The sequence below is a fragment of the Arachis stenosperma genome, chromosome 4, assembly GCF_014773155.1.
Source record: "Arachis stenosperma cultivar V10309 chromosome 4, arast.V10309.gnm1.PFL2, whole genome shotgun sequence".
In the NCBI taxonomy this organism is placed as follows: Eukaryota; Viridiplantae; Streptophyta; class Magnoliopsida; order Fabales; family Fabaceae; genus Arachis; species Arachis stenosperma.
In genome coordinates this window covers 78,197,293-78,217,858 of record NC_080380.1, presented here as the reverse complement: position 1 = coordinate 78,217,858, position 20,566 = coordinate 78,197,293, and the positions used below count along the sequence as shown (strand labels likewise).

Genomic DNA, 20,566 nt, shown 5'->3' with positions numbered 1-20,566 from the left:
GCTAGGTGTTTGTGTTTCGATGAAATTGACGAAGGGTTTTAATTTATTATGTTTTTTAATAATTAAATAAGTAAAAAAATTAAATATATATTATTTTTAAAAAAAATTAAAATTTTCGAAATTTAAAATTTTTTATTTAAAATTTAGAAAGATAATTAAAAGAATTAAATTAAGATTTTCAATTATTTTTCGATTATATAAATATGTCATATTTGATGCTGTAGCTGTTCGTAGACTTCGGATAGACAGGTAGATAGATAGGGATGTAGGGCTTGAAATCAAGTTTTGTTGCACAACCACGTGTGTTGTGTGTTTTTCCATGGACGTTTTCCTACTTTGCATGTAACTTCTTTTATTTACATTATGTATTCATTTAAAAAAGCACCAAACTAAGCTTGACTATACGAGTATAATTAAATAATGATATAAAATTATATTTATTTTTTATAATAATTTTTTATTTTATTTTTATATTAAATTAATTAATATTTTTAATTTTAATAATTTATTAATTAATTTATATCTACTATATATTTTTAAAAATCTTAAGCAATCACGTAAATAAGTTTAACAACTCATGATAAGTATTATTATTTTTCATTTTTTTCTTTCTCTTTTTTATTTTTTTATTTAATTTTTTTTCTTCTTTCATCATCATTGTTATCATTATTGTTATAGTTGTTGTCTTCTTCTTTTGATAGGTGAACATTATTGTTTCATTCTCTTAAAATTTTGTAATTATTCTGTTTTATTTTATTCAATTTTTTGCAAATTTTTTTACTTATTCTCTTTTTTATCAAATTTTAAAATTTATAACTCAAATTTTGGTAAAATCAATTCTTAATTCTAGCATATTATTTAGTTATAAATGACATAGCAATTTTCAGTGAATGACACAAAAAAAATCTTTAAAGAATCACATATTTAAATTTTTTACTCACTTAACTAATAAGATATATTCAAATGTGTTTTAGATTAAAAAAATACATTAATTTATTATAAATTTCATAAGAATCACTAAATCTTTTATAAATTAGTTTAATACCACACAATCATATTAGTGATAACAAAAATTAATATTTAATTAAAAATTATCGACACAAAAAATTTTTGTAAATAACACAAAAAAATCTTTAAAAAACCACAAGTTCAAAACCTTAATCCATGCATTCAACCAATAAAATATATTTAAATGTGTTTTGAATCCAAAAAATACATCAACTTATTTGAAATAATATACATGAGTTCAATATCACTCAATTAGTTTAACACATTATTTAGTTAGAAATGTGTACAAGATGTCTCTTGTACGAGTTGAGGGATGGATCGGGAACTTGCGGGTCGAGGCGGATGCCGGATCGCTTTGACTGGTGCAATGGGGGGTGGTACCTGCAAAGACACTCCGACGCTCAAGTCAGAATGGATCTGAGAGGTATAAGGTGTGAGGAATAAATGAATACCTGTAGGAACTTGGGTCCTCTATTTATAGGTGATGGGAGTTATCTTATCTTATCTTGTTTGATCAAGATAGGGAAGACGTTTGAATTCAAAAGTCGGTTAGGAGTTCTAGAGGGCCGGTTTCGGGCCTTCTAGAAGAGGGAGGCGGATCGAACCTGGGAAGCTGGGTTCGGGTTTAACCTTGGGTCCGGGATCCGTGGGCCGGATCTGTAACAGTTGCCCCCGCAGCGGGAGAGCGAGCAAGGTCGGTCTGTCGCTGGGAGGTGTGGTCTTGACTGCGGGCTAAGTTTTTAGTTTTTCTCGGGCGTTCGTTTGGTTCTTTGGAGGGAGATCGGTGTCTCGGCCTCGGTTTTGCTGAGGGTTCGTCTGACCGTTTTGGTTTGACGTGATTCTTCCGAGTCCACTGCGTCTGTTGCGTTCTTCGAGGCGTGCTTTATTAGTTTTTTTTTTCCGAGGGGGGTATTTAATGCGAGGGGTCGTTTTCCTCTTTTGCCCCTACGCTCCTTGCCTTGCTTAGGGTTAATTGTGTCTTTCTGCCCCACTTTGAAACCGTTTTGGCTTTTTACTTCAGTTCCCTCGTTCATTTTTTGTTCTCTCTTCTGGAAAACATCTCCTCTTCTTTCTGTGGTACTGCTCTCTGGTTTTGCTGCTGCTTCTGCTTTTCAAGCTTTTCCAAGCTTGTTTTCTGCATTACCAGGTTGGTACGTCTCGCTTTTCTTGATTTTTTGTTTTGTGGTGCATCTGTTGTTCTGTTTTTGCTATGCATTGTTCTGTCTGTTTTCTTTCTCTTTCAATTTTTGTACTGCGTTTTGTGTTTGTGGGAGGTGCTGTTCGAGTCTTGAAGGGACTGAGCACCGCCGTGTTGGTTTAGTAGTGGCAGTGCACCACCGTGTTGGGTTGGTAGTGGTGGTATGTTTCTGTCTTGCTTCTGCGTAGGGTTAGGCTAATGGTGGTGCTCCTCCCTGTTTTAGGTATGCATCGGCAGAGAAATGAGGGTGTGGGTGCCCCGATTGCCCCTTCCAGGGGCGTCCCCGCTCGTTACACTTGGGTGACTAGCGATGTGTGGGGCGTTCCGTCACGGATGACGGAGGATGATCTTCAGAGGCTCCGTGATCAGTGGGCGATTTGTGGTGGTGGTGATGAGGAGAGGCAGTATGAGCTCGTCCTCCCGGATGCTGACGAGTGTGTCTTGAACCTCCATTCGCCCACTATGCCGGATTGGATGTGGGTTTACGAGTCGATGTTCACTCGGCTCGGCGTGCGGTTCCCTTTTTCTCCGTTTGTTCAGGATTTGCTGAGTCGGTGTTCCGTGGCACCGCCCCAGCTTCACCCGAATAGTTGGGCTGCCGTGCGGTCTTTTGAATTGGTGTGCCGGTATCTTGATCTTCCGGCTTCTGTTCCTGTTTCCCTTTTCCTTTTCTTATGCACTCTTCCGACTAAGGAAGGGAAGCATAAGAAGGGGTATATGTCATTCCGTGCTCAGCCTCATCACCGTATTTTTGGGTTGTTTGAGGATTCCTTTCATGGTTTCAAGAGGGAGTATTTTAAAGTGCGCCCTGTCCAGGGGCATCGTCCGTTTTGGTTGACGTCGGAGGGCGAGCGCCGGTTTCTGACATACTGAAACTTCGGTGCCGGCCCGTCAGTTTTGACTAAGGTCACTTATGATGATCTGTCTCCCGAGGATAAGGACATTGCTAGTGTCCTGTGGCATCTATTTGGCGAGCGCCCGTTAAATCCTCGAGACGTCATGGGGGATCCCGAGGCTTGTTGGACGTATATTGGTGTGTGGCTCTCTTTTTTGGTTTTTTGCTTTTGTTCTTCCCGATTTTGTAACTTGATTTTTCTTTGGCTTCTTTCAGTTGAGATGGCCGGTGGTTTGACTTCTTTGGCGCGGTTGAAGGCGGCGATGGGTCGTGAGAAAGGATCGTCGTCTCCCGCTACCCCTGTTTCTAATCCTGCTGTGGATTCTCAGGCTGTTTCTCATGAGGTGGTTTCGTCAGGGATGAGGGCCGACGCTCGGTCTTCGCCTGGTCTTGTGAACTCGCCTGAAGTCGTCATGGTCTCGGATGCCGAGGTTTCTCGGAAGAGAAAGAGGGCCGAGGAGCCTGGTAGTGAGACTTTTGAGGAGGAGGGTGCTGTGCCCAGTGTGATGGATCGACGTTTTGACGCTTCTGGGTTTATTGATCAACACTTGATGCCTGGGACAGAGCTGTTTTTTGACGATTGTGATGTTTTGTTCCAGGCTAAGTCAGTGGATCGTGCCCTCCTCCGATCTGCTATTGTTGTTCGAAAGGCCGAACCCGTGATGGCTGATGAGCGGATAATTTATACGCTTTTTGGCATTGTTTTTAGTATATTTTTAGTATGATTTAGTTAGTTTTTAGTATATTTTTAGTAGTTTTTAATTAAAATTTACTTTTCTGGACTTTACTATGAGTTTGTGTATTTTTCTGTGATTTCAGATATTTTCTGGCTGAAATTGAGGGTCCTGAGCAAAAATCTGATTTAGAGGCTGAAAAGGACTGCAGATGCTGTTGGATTCTGACCTCCCTGCACTCGAAGTGGATTTTCTGGAGTTACAGAAGCCCAATTGGCGCGCTCACAATGGCGTTGGAAAGTAGACATCCTGGGCTTTCCAGCAATGTATAATAGTCCAGACTTTGCCCGAGATTTGATGGCCCAAACCGGCGTTGCAAATCAGCTTCAGAATTTCCAGCGTTTAACGCTGGAACTGGCATGCAAATTGGAGTTAAACGCCCAAACTGGCATAAAAGCTGGCGTTTAACTCCAGAAAGAGTCTCTACACAAAAATGCTTCAATGCTCAGCCCAAGCACACACCAAGCGGGCCCGGAAGTAGATTTTTCTGTCATTTACTCAATTCTGTAAACCCTAGGCTACTAGTTCACTATTAATAGGATCTTTGGTGTTGGGAGGCCACAACCAAACTCTAAGTTTGGTGTTGAAACCCCACATTCAAACTCTAAGTTTGGTGTTGGGAGGTTTCAACACGGTTCTGAGTGTTTCTGAGGCTCCATGGGAGTCCTCTGTCAAGCTAATGACACTAAAGAAGCGCTTGTTGGGAGGCAACCCAATGTTTTATAATTAATTATTTTCTTTTGTTATTTTATCTTTTTTTGTAGGTTGATGATCATAAGAAGTCACAAAAACAATGAAAAAAGCAAAAACAAAATGAAAAACAGGAAGAAAAACAGCACACCCTGGAGGAAGATGCTGCTGGCGTTCAAACGCCAGTCAGCCTAGCAGTTGGGCGTTTAACGCCCAGTCTGGCACCTTTCTGGGCGTTTAACGCCAGAAAAGGGCACCAGACTGGCGTTAAACGCCAGTAAAGGGCAACAACCTGGCGTTAAACGCCAGGAATGGGCACCAGCCCGGCGTTTAACGCCAGAAATGGCTCAAAACGTGATTTTGAGCAACTTTTGGTGCAGGGATGACTTTTCCTTGACACTACAGGATCTGTGGACCCCACAGGACCCTACCATCACTCTCTCTCTTCTTCCCCCATTCACCAATCACCTCAACACCTCTTCCCCAAAAACCCTTCACCTATCAAATCCCATCTTTCTCTTCACCACTCACATCCATCCTTCATAAAACCCCACCAACCTCACCCTTCAAATTCAAACCACTTTCCCTCCCAAACCCACCCTCAAATGGCCGAACCTTTACCCCCTCTCTCCTATAAATACCCTTCTTCGACCCTTCATTTTCACACAACCTAAAGACCACTTCTTCCCCCTTTGGCCGAACACACTACCCTCCCCCTCTTCCTCATTTCTTCTTCTTCTACTCCTTTCTTTCTTCTTTTGCTCGAGGACGAGCAAACATTTTAAGTTTGGTGTGGTAAAAGCGTTGCTTTTTCGTTTTTCCATAACCATTATGGCACCAAAGGCCGGAGAAACCTCTAAAAAGAGGAAAGGGAAAGCAAAAGCTTCCACCTCCGAGTCATGGGAGATGGATAGATTCCTCTCAAGGGTGCATCAAGACCACTTCTATGAAGTTGTGGCCTTGAAGAAGGTGATCCCCGAAGTCCCCTTTTTACTCAAAAGGGTGAATATCCGGAGATCCGCCATGAGATCCAAAGAAGAGGTTGGGAAGTTCTCACCAACCCCATTCAACAAGTTGGAATCTTGATGGTTCAAGAGTTCTATGCCAATGCATGGATCACAAAGAACCATGACCAAAGTGTGAACCCGAATCCAAAGAATTATCTTACTATGGTTCGGGGGAAATACTTGGATTTTAGTCCGGAGAGTGTGAGGGTGGCGTTCAACTTGCCTATGATGCAAGGAGATGAGCATCCTTTCACTAGAAGGGTCAACTTTGATCAAAGGTTGGACCAAGTCCTCACAGTCATATGTGAAGAGGGCGCACAATGGAAGCAAGATTCAAGAGGAAAGCCGGTCCAATTGAGAAGGCATGACCTCAAACCCGTGGCTAGAGGATGGTTAGAGTTCATACAACGCTCAATCATTCCCACTAGCAACCGGTCCGAAGTTACCATAGACCGGGCCATCATGATCCATAGCATCATGATTGGAGAAGAAATAGAAGTTCATGAGGTTATAGCCCAAGAACTCTATAAGGTGGCGGACAAGACCTCCACTTTGGCAAGATTAGCCTTTCCTCACCTCATTTGTCACCTCTGTTATTCAGTTGGAGTTGACATAGAAGGAGATATCCCCATTGATGAGGACAAGCCCATCACCAAGAAAAGGATGGAATACACAAGAGACCCCTCTCATCAAGAAATCCCTGAGATTCCTCAAGGGATGAACTTTCCTCCACAAAACTATTGGGAGCAACTAAACACCTCCCTAGGAGAATTAAGTTCCAACATGGGACAACTAAGGGTGGAGCATCAAGAACACTCCATTCTCCTCCATGAAATTAGAGAAGATCAAAGAATCATGAGGGAGGAGCAACAAAGACAAGGAAGAGACATTGAGGAGCTCAAGCACTCCATAGGACCTTCAAAAGCAAGGAAGAGCCGCCATCACTAAGGTGGACCCATTCCTTGATTTCCTTGTTCTTTATTCCCTTGTTTTTCGAAATTTTTATGCTTTATGTTATCCATGTTTGTGTCTTATGATCATTAGTGTCTTAGTGTCTATGCCTTAAAGTTATGAATGTCCTATGAATCCATCACCTTTCTTGAATAAAAATGTGCTTAATTGAAAAAGGAAGAATTGCATGAATTTTGAATTTTATAATAGTTTAATTATTTTGATGTGGTGGCAATATTTTTGTTCTCTGAATGTATGTGTAAACAGTGCATATGTATCTTGAATTTGTGGTTCATGAATGTTGGCTCTTGAAAGAATGATGAAAAAGGAGACATGTTACTGAGGATCTGAAAAATCAATAAAATGATTCTTGAAGCAAGAAAAAGCTATTCAAAAAAAAAAAAAAGAGAAAAAAAAAAAAAACCGGAAAAAAAAAAAAAAAAAATCGAAAAAAAAAAGAAAGAAAAGAAAGAAAAAGAAAAGAAATAAAGTTGTGATCCAAGGCAAATAAGAGTGTGCTTAAGAACCCTGGACACCTCTAATTGGGGACTTTAGCAAAGCTGAGTCACAATCTGAAAAGGTTCACCCAATCATGTGTCTGTGGCATGTATGTATCCGGTGGTAATACTGGAAGACAGAGTGCTTTGGGCCACAGCCAAGACTCAATAAATAGCTATGTTCAAGAATCATCATACTTTACTAGGAGAATCATTAACACTATCTGGACTCTGAGTTCCTAAAGAAGCCAACCATTCTGAATTTCAAGGGATAGATTGAGATGCCAAAACTGTTCAGAGACAGAAGGTTAAAAGCCCCGCTCATCTAGTTAATACTGATCTTCACAGATGTTTTTGGAATTCATTGCATATTCTCTTCTTTTGATCTTATTTGATTTTCAGTTGCTTGAGGACAAGCAACAATTTAAGTTTGGTGTTGTGATGAGCGGATAATTTGTATACTTTTTGGCATTGTTTTTAGTATGTTTTTGATATCTTTTAGTTAGATTTTAGTACATTTTTATTAGTTTTTATTTAAAATTCACTTTTCTGGACTTTACTATGAGTTTGTGTGTTTTTCTGTGATTTCAGGTATTTTCTGGCTGAAATTGAGGGACCTGAGCAAAAATCTGATTCAGAGACCAAAAAGGACTGCAGATGCTGTTGGATTCTGACCTCCCTGCACTCGAAGTGGATTTTCTGGAGCTACAGAAGCCCAATTGGCGCGCTCTCAACGGCGTTGGAAAGTAGACATCCAGGGCTTTCCAGCAATATATAATAGTCCATACTTTGTCCAAGATTTGATGGCCCAAACCCGCAAAGCAATCCGGCCTCAGGAATTCCAGCGTTAAACGCCGGAACAGGAATAAAAGTTGGAGTTAAACGCCCAAACTGGCATGGGAGCTGGCGTTTAACTCCAGAAAAGTTCTCTACACGAATTTCCTTGATTGCTCAGCCCAAGCACACACCAAGTGGGCCCGGAAGTGGATTTCTATGTCATTTACTCATCTTTGTACACCTAGGCTACTAGTTATCTATAAGTAGGACCTTTTACTATTGTATTTGTATCGAGACTTTGGTAGCTATCTTTGTTTTATGCTATCTTAGATCTTTGGGAGGCTGGCCATTCGGCCATGCCTAGACCCTGTTCTTATGTATTTTCAACGGTGGAGTTTCTACACACCATAGATTAAGGGTGTGGAGCTCTGCTGTACCTCGAGTATTAATGCAATTACTATTGTTCTTCCATTCAATTCCGCTTGTTCTTTTACCAAGATATCACTTGTTCTTCAACATGATGATGGTGATGATTGACGCCCATCACCACTCTCACCTATGAACAAGGTGATTGACAACCATTCTTGTTCTACAAGCATTCGAGGCTTAGTGAATATCTCTTGGATTCTTCGGAGTCTTCGTGGTATAGGCAGGACCTGATGACAGCATTCAAGAGAATCCGGAAGGTCTAACCTTGTCTGTGGTGTTCTGAGTAGGATTCAATGACTGAATGACTGTGACGTGCTTCAAACCCTGAGGGCGGGGGCGTTAGTGATAACGCAAAAGAATCACTGGATTCTATTCCGCGCCTGATTGAGAACCGACAGATGAATTCCGCTATGCCGTGACAGGACATATGCAATCGCTTTCACTGAGAGGATGGGAGGTAGCTGCTGACAACAGTGAGACCCTATACGAGCTTGCCATGGAAAGGAGTAAGAAAGGATTGGATGAAGGCTGTAGGAAAGCAGAGAGACGGAAGGGAAGGCATCTTCATACACTTGTCTGAAGCTCATACACCAATGATATACATAAGTATCACTATCTTTATCTTCTATGTTATTTTCGTTCATCACCATATATATCTGAGTTTGCCTGACTAAGATTTACAAGATGACCATAGCTTGCTTCAATACTAACAATCTCCGTGGGATCGACCCTTACTCACGTAAGGTTTTATTACTTGGACGACCCAGTGCACTTGCTGGTTAGTTGTGCGAAGTTGTGTAATGCCATGGTATTAAGCGCACCAAGTTTTTGGAGCCATTACCAGGGATTATGAGAGTTGTGAAAAAGTATAGTTCACAATTTCGCCGACCAAGTTTTTGGCGCCGTTGCCGGGGATTGTTCATGTTTTGAGCAAGCTTTTGGTAACATCAGAGCCAAGATCCGGCAACAACATCAAATTTTTGGTGTTATTGCCCGGGATTGTTTAGGCTGGACAACTGACGGTTCATCTTGTTGCTTAGATTAGGTATTTTTTTTCGAAATTCTTGAAGGTGAATTCTAGAGTTTCATGATGATTTGTTGAAATCTGGCTGGCTGAGAAGCCATGTCTAATCTGATTGGACCGAGGTTTCAACTTATCACCACAAGAGCTTGTTGATTTCGTATCAATCTTGCTGTTGGAGCAGTGATTTGCTAAGGCTTGGTTGACCTTGGTCATGTCTAGTGTTTTGGACCGAAGCTTTCTTTGAAAGCTTGGCTGGCTGTGAAGCCATGTCTAATTCCTGGACCGGAGCCTTAGACTAGCATTGCACTGATTCCTGGAATTCTCATTAAGAATTTTGATACTTTTTTTTTCACTTAATTTTCGAAAAATACAAAAAAATTTGCAAAACCATAAAATCCCAAAAATATTTCTTGTTTGAGTCTAGAGTCTCATCTTAAGTTTAGTGTCAAATGCATGTTTTTGTTATATTTTCGAATCCATGCATATATTTCTTTGTTTTGATCTTTGAATTCTATTGACTTGAAGTATTTTGTGTGTCTCATATGCATTTTCATGTTGTTAGTGTCAGTAGTACACAAACTGCTAAGTTTGGTGTCTTGCATGCATTGTTAATTGATTCCTTTTGCATTTTGATTATCAAAAAATCCAAAAATATTTTTAATTTGTGTCCTTTCAAGTCAATGATACAAAGAATTGAAGATTCAAAACATGCTGCAGAGGAATTATACAGAAAAAGCTGAGCATTCAAAAATGCCCAGTGAAGAAGGCAGACTGGCGTTTAAACGCCAGCCAGGGTACCTGGTTGGGCGTTTAACGCCCAAAAAGGGTGCATTTTGGGCGTTAAACGCCAGAATGTATACCATTCTGGGCGTTTAACGCCAGGATGGTGCTAGGGGGAAGATTTTGTTTTCAAATCAATTTTTTTCAAATTTTTCAAAATCAAATCTTTTTCAAATCAAATCTTTTCAATCAAATGTTTTCAAAATCAATTTCTTTCCTTTTTAAAAGATACTTACTAACAATTAATGATTTGATTGAACATCACAAGATTGTTACCTTTTCTGTTGAGAAAGGTTTGAATGTTTCAAATCATATCTTTTCTTGTTAAGCAAGTCATTCATTTTTAAAATCATATCTTTTCAAATAGTTTTCAAATCATATCTTCTCAATCACATTTTTTTAAATCTTTTTAACCACATCTTTTTCAAAATAGTTTTCAATCAAATCTTTTTAATTTCTAATTTCAAAAATCACTTGGTTTCTTTTCCACTTTTATTTTCGAAAATTAATTAATGTTTTTCAAAATAACTTCAAAATTTTTCACTTGATTTTCGAAAATAAACTTCCCTCCTTCCCACATCCTTCTATTTATGGAGTGCCACTCCTTCTCAATGCACAATTCGAACCTTATCTAACTAAAGTTCGAATTTATCTTCTCCTTCTTCTTTCTATTTCTCTTTTCCTCTGACACTTAAAGGAATCTCTATACTGTGACATAGAGGATTCCACATTTTCTTGTTCCCTTCTCTTTCATATGAGCAGGAGCAAGGACAAAGGCATTCTTGTTGAAGCTGATCCTGAACCCGAAAGGACTTTGAAGAGAAAGCTAAGAGAAGCCAAAGCACAACTCTCTTTAGAGGACCTGACCGAATTCTTCAAGGAAGAAAACATGGCAGCAGAAAACAACAACAATGCAAACAATGCAAGGAAGGTGCTGGGTGACTTTACTGCACCTACTCCTGATTTTTATGGGAGAAGCATCTCTATCCCTGCCATTGGAGCAAACAACTTTGAGCTTAAGCCTCAATTAGTTTCTCTAATGCAACAGAATTGCAAGTTCCATGGACTTCCAATGGAAGATCCTCATCAGTTTTTAGCTGAATTCTTGCAAATCTGTGACACAGTCAAGACTAATGGGGTTAACCCTGAGGTCTATAGACTGATGCTATTCCCTTTTGCTGTAAGAGACAGGGCTAGAATATGGTTGGATTCTCAACCTAAAGAAAGCCTGGACTCTTGGGAAAAGCTAGTCAATGCCTTCTTGGCAAAATTCTTTCCACCACAAAGATGGAGTAAGCTTAGAGTGGAAGTCCAAACCTTTAGACAAAAGGATGGAGAATCCCTCTATGAAGCTTGGGAAAGATACAAACAATTAATCAGAAAATGTCCTTCTGACATGCTTTCTGAAAGGAGCATCATAGGTATTTTCTATGATGGTCTCTCTGAACTATCTAAGATGTCCTTGGATAGCTCTGCAGGAGGATCTCTTCATCTGAAGAAGACGCCTACTGAAGCTCAAGAACTGATTGAAATGGTTGCAAATAACCAATTCATGTACACTTCTGAAAGAAATCCTGTGAACAATGGGACTAGTCAGAAGAAAGGAGTTCTTGAGATTGATGCTCTGAATGCCATACTGGCTCAGAATAAGATATTGACTCAACAAGTCAATTTGATTTCTCAAAGTCTGTCTGGAATGCAAAATGCACCAAACAGTACTAAGGATGCTTCATCTAAGGAAGAAGCTTATGATCCTGAGAACCCTTCCATGGAAGAGGTGAATTACCTAGGAGAACCCTATGGAAACACCTATAATTCTTCATGGAGAAATCACCCAAATCTCTCATGGAAGAATCAAGAGAGACCTCAACAAGGTTCAATAACAATAATGGTGGAAGAAACAGGTTTAGCAATGGCAAGCCTTTTCCATCATCTTCTCAGCAACAGACAGAGAGTTCTAAGCAGAATACTTCTGACTTAGCAACAATGGTCTCTGATCTAATAAAGACCACTCAAAGTTTCATGAATGAAACAAGGTCCTCCATCAGAAATTTGGAAGGACAAGTGGGTCAGCTGAGCAAGAAAGTTACTGAACTCCCTCCTAGCACTCTCCCAAGTAATACAGAAGAAAATCCAAAAGGAGAGTGCAAAGCCATAGACATGGCCGAATTCTGGGAGGAAGGAGAGGCAGTGAACGCCACTGAGGAAGACCTCAATGGGCGTGCACTGGCCTCCAGTGAGTTCCCCAATGAGGAACCATGGGAATCTGAGGCTCAAAACGAGACCATAGAGATTCCATTGGACTTACTTCTGCCATTCATGAGCTCTGATGAGTATTCTTCCTCTGAAGAGGATGAGTATGTTACTGAAGAGCAAGTTGCTAAATACCTTGGAGCAATCATGAAACTAAATGACAAGTTATTTGGAAATGAGACTTGGGAGGATGAACCTCCCTTGCTCACCAAAGAACTGGATGACTTGTCTAGGCAGAAACTACCTCAAAAGAGGCAGGATCCTGGGAAGTTTTCTATACCTTGTACCATAGGCACCATGACCTTCAAGAAGGCCTTGTGTGACTTAGGGTCAAGTGTAAACCTCATGCCCCTCTCTGTAATGGAGAAATTAGGGATCCTTGAGGTGCAAGCTGCAAGAATCTCATTAGAGATGGCAGACAATTCAAGAAAACAAGCTCATGGACTTATAGAGAATGTTTTGGTGAAGATTGAAGACCATTACATTCCTACTGATTTCATAGTCCTAGAGACTGGGAAGTGCATGGATGAATCCATCATCCTTGGCAGACCATTCCTAGCCACAGCAAAGGCTGTGATTGATGTTGATAGAGGAGAGTTGATCATTCAAGTGAATGAAGAATCCATGGTGTTTAAGGCCCAAGGATATCCCTCTATCATCATGGAGAGGAAGCATGAAGAGCTTCTCTCAAAACAGAGCCAAACAGAGCCCCCACAGTCAAACTCTAAGTTTGGTGTTGGGAGGCCACAACCAAACTCTAAGTTTGGTGTTGAAACCCCACATTCAAACTCTAAGTTTGGTGTTGGGAGGTTTCAACACGGTTCTGAGTGTTTCTGAGGCTCCATGGGAGTCCTCTGTCAAGCTAATGACACTAAAGAAGCGCTTGTTGGGAGGCAACCCAATGTTTTATAATTAATTATTTTCTTTTGTTATTTTATCTTTTTTGTAGGTTGATGATCATAAGAAGTCACAAAAACAATGAAAAAAGCAAAAACAAAATGAAAAACAGGAAGAAAAACAGCACACCCTGGAGGAAGATGCTGCTGGCGTTCAAACGCCAGTCAGCCTAGCAGTTGGGCGTTTAACGCCCAGTCTGGCACCTTTCTGGGCGTTTAACGCCAGAAAAGGGCACCAGACTGGCGTTAAACGCCAGTAAAGGGCAACAACCTGGCGTTAAACGCCAGGAATGGGCACCAGCCCGGCGTTTAACGCCAGAAATGGCTCAAAACGTGATTTTGAGCAACTTTTGGTGCAGGGATGACTTTTCCTTGACACTACAGGATCTGTGGACCCCACAGGACCCTACCATCACTCTCTCTCTTCTTCCCCCATTCACCAATCACCTCAACACCTCTTCCCCAAAAACCCTTCACCTATCAAATCCCATCTTTCTCTTCACCACTCACATCCATCCTTCATAAAACCCCACCAACCTCACCCTTCAAATTCAAACCACTTTCCCTCCCAAACCCACCCTCAAATGGCCGAACCTTTACCCCCTCTCTCCTATAAATACCCTTCTTCGACCCTTCATTTTCACACAACCTAAAGACCACTTCTTCCCCCTTTGGCCGAACACACTACCCTCCCCCTCTTCCTCATTTCTTCTTCTTCTACTCCTTTCTTTCTTCTTTTGCTCGAGGACGAGCAAACATTTTAAGTTTGGTGTGGTAAAAGCGTTGCTTTTTCGTTTTTCCATAACCATTATGGCACCAAAGGCCGGAGAAACCTCTAAAAAGAGGAAAGGGAAAGCAAAAGCTTCCACCTCCGAGTCATGGGAGATGGATAGATTCCTCTCAAGGGTGCATCAAGACCACTTCTATGAAGTTGTGGCCTTGAAGAAGGTGATCCCCGAAGTCCCCTTTTTACTCAAAAAGGGTGAATATCCGGAGATCCGCCATGAGATCCAAAGAAGAGGTTGGGAAGTTCTCACCAACCCCATTCAACAAGTTGGAATCTTGATGGTTCAAGAGTTCTATGCCAATGCATGGATCACAAAGAACCATGACCAAAGTGTGAACCCGAATCCAAAGAATTATCTTACTATGGTTCGGGGGAAATACTTGGATTTTAGTCCGGAGAGTGTGAGGGTGGCGTTCAACTTGCCTATGATGCAAGGAGATGAGCATCCTTTCACTAGAAGGGTCAACTTTGATCAAAGGTTGGACCAAGTCCTCACAGTCATATGTGAAGAGGGCGCACAATGGAAGCAAGATTCAAGAGGAAAGCCGGTCCAATTGAGAAGGCATGACCTCAAACCCGTGGCTAGAGGATGGTTAGAGTTCATACAACGCTCAATCATTCCCACTAGCAACCGGTCCGAAGTTACCATAGACCGGGCCATCATGATCCATAGCATCATGATTGGAGAAGAAATAGAAGTTCATGAGGTTATAGCCCAAGAACTCTATAAGGTGGCGGACAAGACCTCCACTTTGGCAAGATTAGCCTTTCCTCACCTCATTTGTCACCTCTGTTATTCAGTTGGAGTTGACATAGAAGGAGATATCCCCATTGATGAGGACAAGCCCATCACCAAGAAAAGGATGGAATACACAAGAGACCCCTCTCATCAAGAAATCCCTGAGATTCCTCAAGGGATGAACTTTCCTCCACAAAACTATTGGGAGCAACTAAACACCTCCCTAGGAGAATTAAGTTCCAACATGGGACAACTAAGGGTGGAGCATCAAGAACACTCCATTCTCCTCCATGAAATTAGAGAAGATCAAAGAATCATGAGGGAGGAGCAACAAAGACAAGGAAGAGACATTGAGGAGCTCAAGCACTCCATAGGACCTTCAAAAGCAAGGAAGAGCCGCCATCACTAAGGTGGACCCATTCCTTGATTTCCTTGTTCTTTATTCCCTTGTTTTTCGAAATTTTTATGCTTTATGTTATCCATGTTTGTGTCTTATGATCATTAGTGTCTTAGTGTCTATGCCTTAAAGTTATGAATGTCCTATGAATCCATCACCTTTCTTGAATAAAAATGTGCTTAATTGAAAAAGGAAGAATTGCATGAATTTTGAATTTTATAATAGTTTAATTATTTTGATGTGGTGGCAATATTTTTGTTCTCTGAATGTATGTGTAAACAGTGCATATGTATCTTGAATTTGTGGTTCATGAATGTTGGCTCTTGAAAGAATGATGAAAAAGGAGACATGTTACTGAGGATCTGAAAAATCAATAAAATGATTCTTGAAGCAAGAAAAAGCTATTCAAAAAAAAAAAAAAAAGAGAAAAAAAAAAACCGAAAAAAAAAAAAAAAATCGAAAAAAAAAAAAAAAAGAAAAGAAAGAAAAAGAAAAGAAATAAAGTTGTGATCCAAGGCAAATAAGAGTGTGCTTAAGAACCCTGGACACCTCTAATTGGGGACTTTAGCAAAGCTGAGTCACAATCTGAAAAGGTTCACCCAATCATGTGTCTGTGGCATGTATGTATCCGGTGGTAATACTGGAAGACAGAGTGCTTTGGGCCACAGCCAAGACTCAATAAATAGCTATGTTCAAGAATCATCATACTTTACTAGGAGAATCATTAACACTATCTGGACTCTGAGTTCCTAAAGAAGCCAACCATTCTGAATTTCAAGGGATAGATTGAGATGCCAAAACTGTTCAGAGACAGAAGGTTAAAAGCCCCGCTCATCTAGTTAATACTGATCTTCACAGATGTTTTTGGAATTCATTGCATATTCTCTTCTTTTGATCTTATTTGATTTTCAGTTGCTTGAGGACAAGCAACAATTTAAGTTTGGTGTTGTGATGAGCGGATAATTTGTATACTTTTTGGCATTGTTTTTAGTATGTTTTTGATATCTTTTAGTTAGATTTTAGTACATTTTTATTAGTTTTTATTTAAAATTCACTTTTCTGGACTTTACTATGAGTTTGTGTGTTTTTCTGTGATTTCAGGTATTTTCTGGCTGAAATTGAGGGACCTGAGCAAAAATCTGATTCAGAGACCAAAAAGGACTGCAGATGCTGTTGGATTCTGACCTCCCTGCACTCGAAGTGGATTTTCTGGAGCTACAGAAGCCCAATTGGCGCGCTCTCAACGGCGTTGGAAAGTAGACATCCAGGGCTTTCCAGCAATATATAATAGTCCATACTTTGTCCAAGATTTGATGGCCCAAACCCGCAAAGCAATCCGGCCTCAGGAATTCCAGCGTTAAACGCCGGAACAGGAATAAAAGTTGGAGTTAAACGCCCAAACTGGCATGGGAGCTGGCGTTTAACTCCAGAAAAGTTCTCTACACGAATTTCCTTGATTGCTCAGCCCAAGCACACACCAAGTGGGCCCGGAAGTGGATTTCTATGTCATTTACTCATCTTTGTACACCTAGGCTACTAGTTATCTATAAGTAGGACCTTTTACTATTGTATTTGTATCGAGACTTTGGTAGCTATCTTTGTTTTATGCTATCTTAGATCTTTGGGAGGCTGGCCATTCGGCCATGCCTAGACCCTGTTCTTATGTATTTTCAACGGTGGAGTTTCTACACACCATAGATTAAGGGTGTGGAGCTCTGCTGTACCTCGAGTATTAATGCAATTACTATTGTTCTTCCATTCAATTCCGCTTGTTCTTTTACCAAGATATCACTTGTTCTTCAACATGATGATGGTGATGATTGACGCCCATCACCACTCTCACCTATGAACAAGGTGATTGACAACCATTCTTGTTCTACAAGCATTCGAGGCTTAGTGAATATCTCTTGGATTCTTCGGAGTCTTCGTGGTATAGGCAGGACCTGATGACAGCATTCAAGAGAATCCGGAAGGTCTAACCTTGTCTGTGGTGTTCTGAGTAGGATTCAATGACTGAATGACTGTGACGTGCTTCAAACCCTGAGGGCGGGGGCGTTAGTGATAACGCAAAAGAATCACTGGATTCTATTCCGCGCCTGATTGAGAACCGACAGATGAATTCCGCTATGCCGTGACAGGACATATGCAATCGCTTTCACTGAGAGGATGGGAGGTAGCTGCTGACAACAGTGAGACCCTATACGAGCTTGCCATGGAAAGGAGTAAGAAAGGATTGGATGAAGGCTGTAGGAAAGCAGAGAGACGGAAGGGAAGGCATCTTCATACACTTGTCTGAAGCTCATACACCAATGATATACATAAGTATCACTATCTTTATCTTCTATGTTATTTTCGTTCATCACCATATATATCTGAGTTTGCCTGACTAAGATTTACAAGATGACCATAGCTTGCTTCAATACTAACAATCTCCGTGGGATCGACCCTTACTCACGTAAGGTTTTATTACTTGGACGACCCAGTGCACTTGCTGGTTAGTTGTGCGAAGTTGTGTAATGCCATGGTATTAAGCGCACCAAGTTTTTGGAGCCATTACCAGGGATTATGAGAGTTGTGAAAAAGTATAGTTCACAATTTCGCCGACCAGCAGTGTTCCTTTGAGGAGATATTGCAGGATGGGGTAGGTCCATGATCCTTGGTGGAAGAGTGTCAAATAGGCGTTAGCTGTCGTGGATATGGACGGTGATTTGATGACTTCCTGAATTAGGGATTTGTTGCCGTGTCCTGGTTTAGTGCTGGCTAGTTTAGAGAGGAGGTCAGCCCTGGCATTACGTTTCCTGGGGACGTGCCGTATGGTTACGTGATTGAATTCTTCCTTTAATTTGTTAACTTTGGCGAGGTACTGTTGTAGTAGGGGATCTCGTGTTTGGTAGTCTCCGTTAATTTGGGAACTGACTACTTGTGAATCCGTGTTTATTTCCAGACCTCTGCTCTGACTTCTTTGGCTAGGGCTAAGCCCGCTAGGAGGGCCTCGTATTCTGCTTTGTTGTTTGAGACTGGAAATTCGTATTGGACTGACTGTTCGATCACGACTCTGTTTTGATTTTCGAGAATGACTCCGGCGCCTCCGGAAGTGACGTTCGAGGAGCCGTCAACGTGTAGTTTCCAGGTTTCGAGGGTAGAGTTTCCCGGTGTCATCTCGGCGATAAAGTCGGCCATGGCCTGTGCTTTGATCCCGTATCGGGGTTCGAACTTGATATCGAACTAGGATAGTTCGATGGACCATGCTAGCATTCTGCCCGCTAGGTCGGGTTTTTGTAGTACCTGTTTAACAGCTTGGTCGGTTCGAACTATCACCGGGTGGGCCTGAAAATATTGCCGTAGACGTCGGGAGGCCGTGAGGAGGGTGAAGGCTAGCTTTTCTAGGCGCGAGTAGCGGGTTTCCGTATCTTGTAGGACTTTGCTTATGAAGTATATGGGTTTTTGTTCTTTCTTTTCGTTTTCGCGGATAAGTGCTGCCGCGAGTGCTTCTTCCGTTATGGAGAGGTACAAGTAGAGAGTCTCCCCTGTTTGGGGTTTGGCGAGGACTGGTGGTTCCGCTAGGACTTTCTTGAAATGCTGGAAAGCTTCTTCACATTCTGCTTCCCATTTGAAGGGGGCTCCTTTTTTCATCAGTTTGAAGAAGGGGATTGCTTTTTGAGCCGATGCTCCGAGAAAGCGAGATAGTGCTGTTAGTCGGCCAGTGAGCTTCTGGATGTCGTTTAAGTTTTTTGGGCTTGTCATTTCGAGGACGGCGCGACATTTTTCTGGGTTGGCTTCAACTCCGCGTTGTGTGATCATGAAGCCGAGGAACTTCCCTGCCTCTATTCCGAAAACGCATTTTGTTGGGTTGAGTCGCATTTGGTGCTTTCGTAGCGTGTTCATTATGACCTTGAGGTCGCTGATGAGTTGATCGCCGGAGTCGGTCTTGGCGAGCATGTCGTCTATGTAGACTTCTAGTTTTGTTCCGGACAGGTCTCGAAATATTTTGTTAACGAGCCTTTGGTAGGTGGCTCCGGCGTTCTTCAAGCCGAAGGGCATGACTGTGTAGCAGTACGTTCTGTCGGGGGTGATGAATACTGTTTTTTCCTTGTCGGGTCGGTGCATAGGTATTTGATTATAGCCGGAGTATGCGTCCATGAAGCTGAGGTATCAATGTCCGGATGCGGCGTCCACCAATCCGTCGATGTTTGGCAGGGGAAAGGCGTCTTTTGGACAGACTTTGTTGAGGTCTGTGTAGTCGACGCACATTGGCCACTTTTCGTTAAGACTTTTTTACTAGTACGACGTTTGCTAACCACATCGTGTAAGGTAGTTCTCGGATGAAGTTTGCTTCGAGTAGGGCTTGTACTTGTCTTTTGACCTCGGCCGCTTGGTCTGACGACATTTTTCGTCTCCTTTGTGCCACGGGTTTGGCCTTGGGGTCTTCGGCTAGTTGGTGGGACATTAGGTCGGGGTCTATCCCCGGTATGTCGGCCGACGTAAAAGCGAACAAATCTCTGTTTTGTTTCAAAAATTGGGAAAGGTCTTCTTTGAGGTTATATGGGAGGTTCTTGTTGATGAATGTGTATTCGTCCTTGGTTTGCCCTACTTGTAGTTTTTCCATGTCGCCTTCCGGTTCTGGCCTAGGTTGGCCGTCTTGTCGGGCGTCCAGGTCGGCGAGGAATATCCCAGCCGCGTCGCGGGATTTTTTTTGTAAAGCCAGGCTGGTGTTGTCGCATTCTGCCACGACTTCCCGGTCTCCATGGATGGTTCCGATGGAGCCGTCCTCCGTTATGAACTTCATAAGTAGGTATTTGGTAAAGATGATGGCCGAGAAGTCATTGATTGTTTTTCTTCCGAGGATGACGTTGTAAGCGGTGGTGTCTTTTAGGACCACGAATTCAGATAGAATTGTCATCCGTTGGTTGCCTGTTCCTATGGTGAGGAGGGAGGGTGATGGAACCTTTTGGTTTGAGAAAGTTGTCCCCGAGTCTCGTGACGCCGTTGCGGTGTGTTTGGAGATTTTCGTTGCGGAGCCCGAGCTTGTCGAAGGCTCCTCGGAAAAGGATGTTGGAGTCTGCACCGGTGTTCACCAGTATTCTCCGGACGAGTCCCGTTCCGATTCTTGCCGAGATGACGAAAGGGGCATCTTCAACCGAGGTGCCGTGCTGGCAGTCCTCGGGTAGGAAAGTTATCATTTTACCGGTGGTGGTGGTTGGGGCTTGGTCCCTAACGGCCATGATTTTGAGGTCCTTTTTAAGTGTTGTTTTTGATTTACCTAATACGTCCTTGCCCGTGATAACGTTTACTATTATGGTTGGGTTGTCTTCTGGGCTTTCTCTGAGGGTTTGTTTTTTGTCCTCGGGTTGCGTCCTTCTTTCTCTGGTGACCTATCTCTTTCTGCGCGCTTTGGTTCTCTGATGATTTTGGCGAATTCTGGGAGTTTGCCGTCCCTTATGGCTTGTTCGAGGGCGTCCTTAAGGTCAAAACAGTCTTGTGTCCTGTGCCCGTATCCTCGGTGG

The 20,566-nt window shown here is 42.0% G+C and overlaps 1 non-coding gene across 1 annotated transcript; it reads right to left on the bottom strand.

Annotated features, from left to right (window-relative positions):
• Positions 1-11,284: 11,284 nt before the first annotated feature.
• Positions 11,285-11,392, bottom strand: LOC130978609 (small nucleolar RNA R71). The gene has a single exon (XR_009086231.1). It is a non-coding gene; the product is annotated as a small nucleolar RNA R71 (small nucleolar RNA).
• Between the last annotated feature and the right edge of the window lie 9,174 nt (positions 11,393-20,566).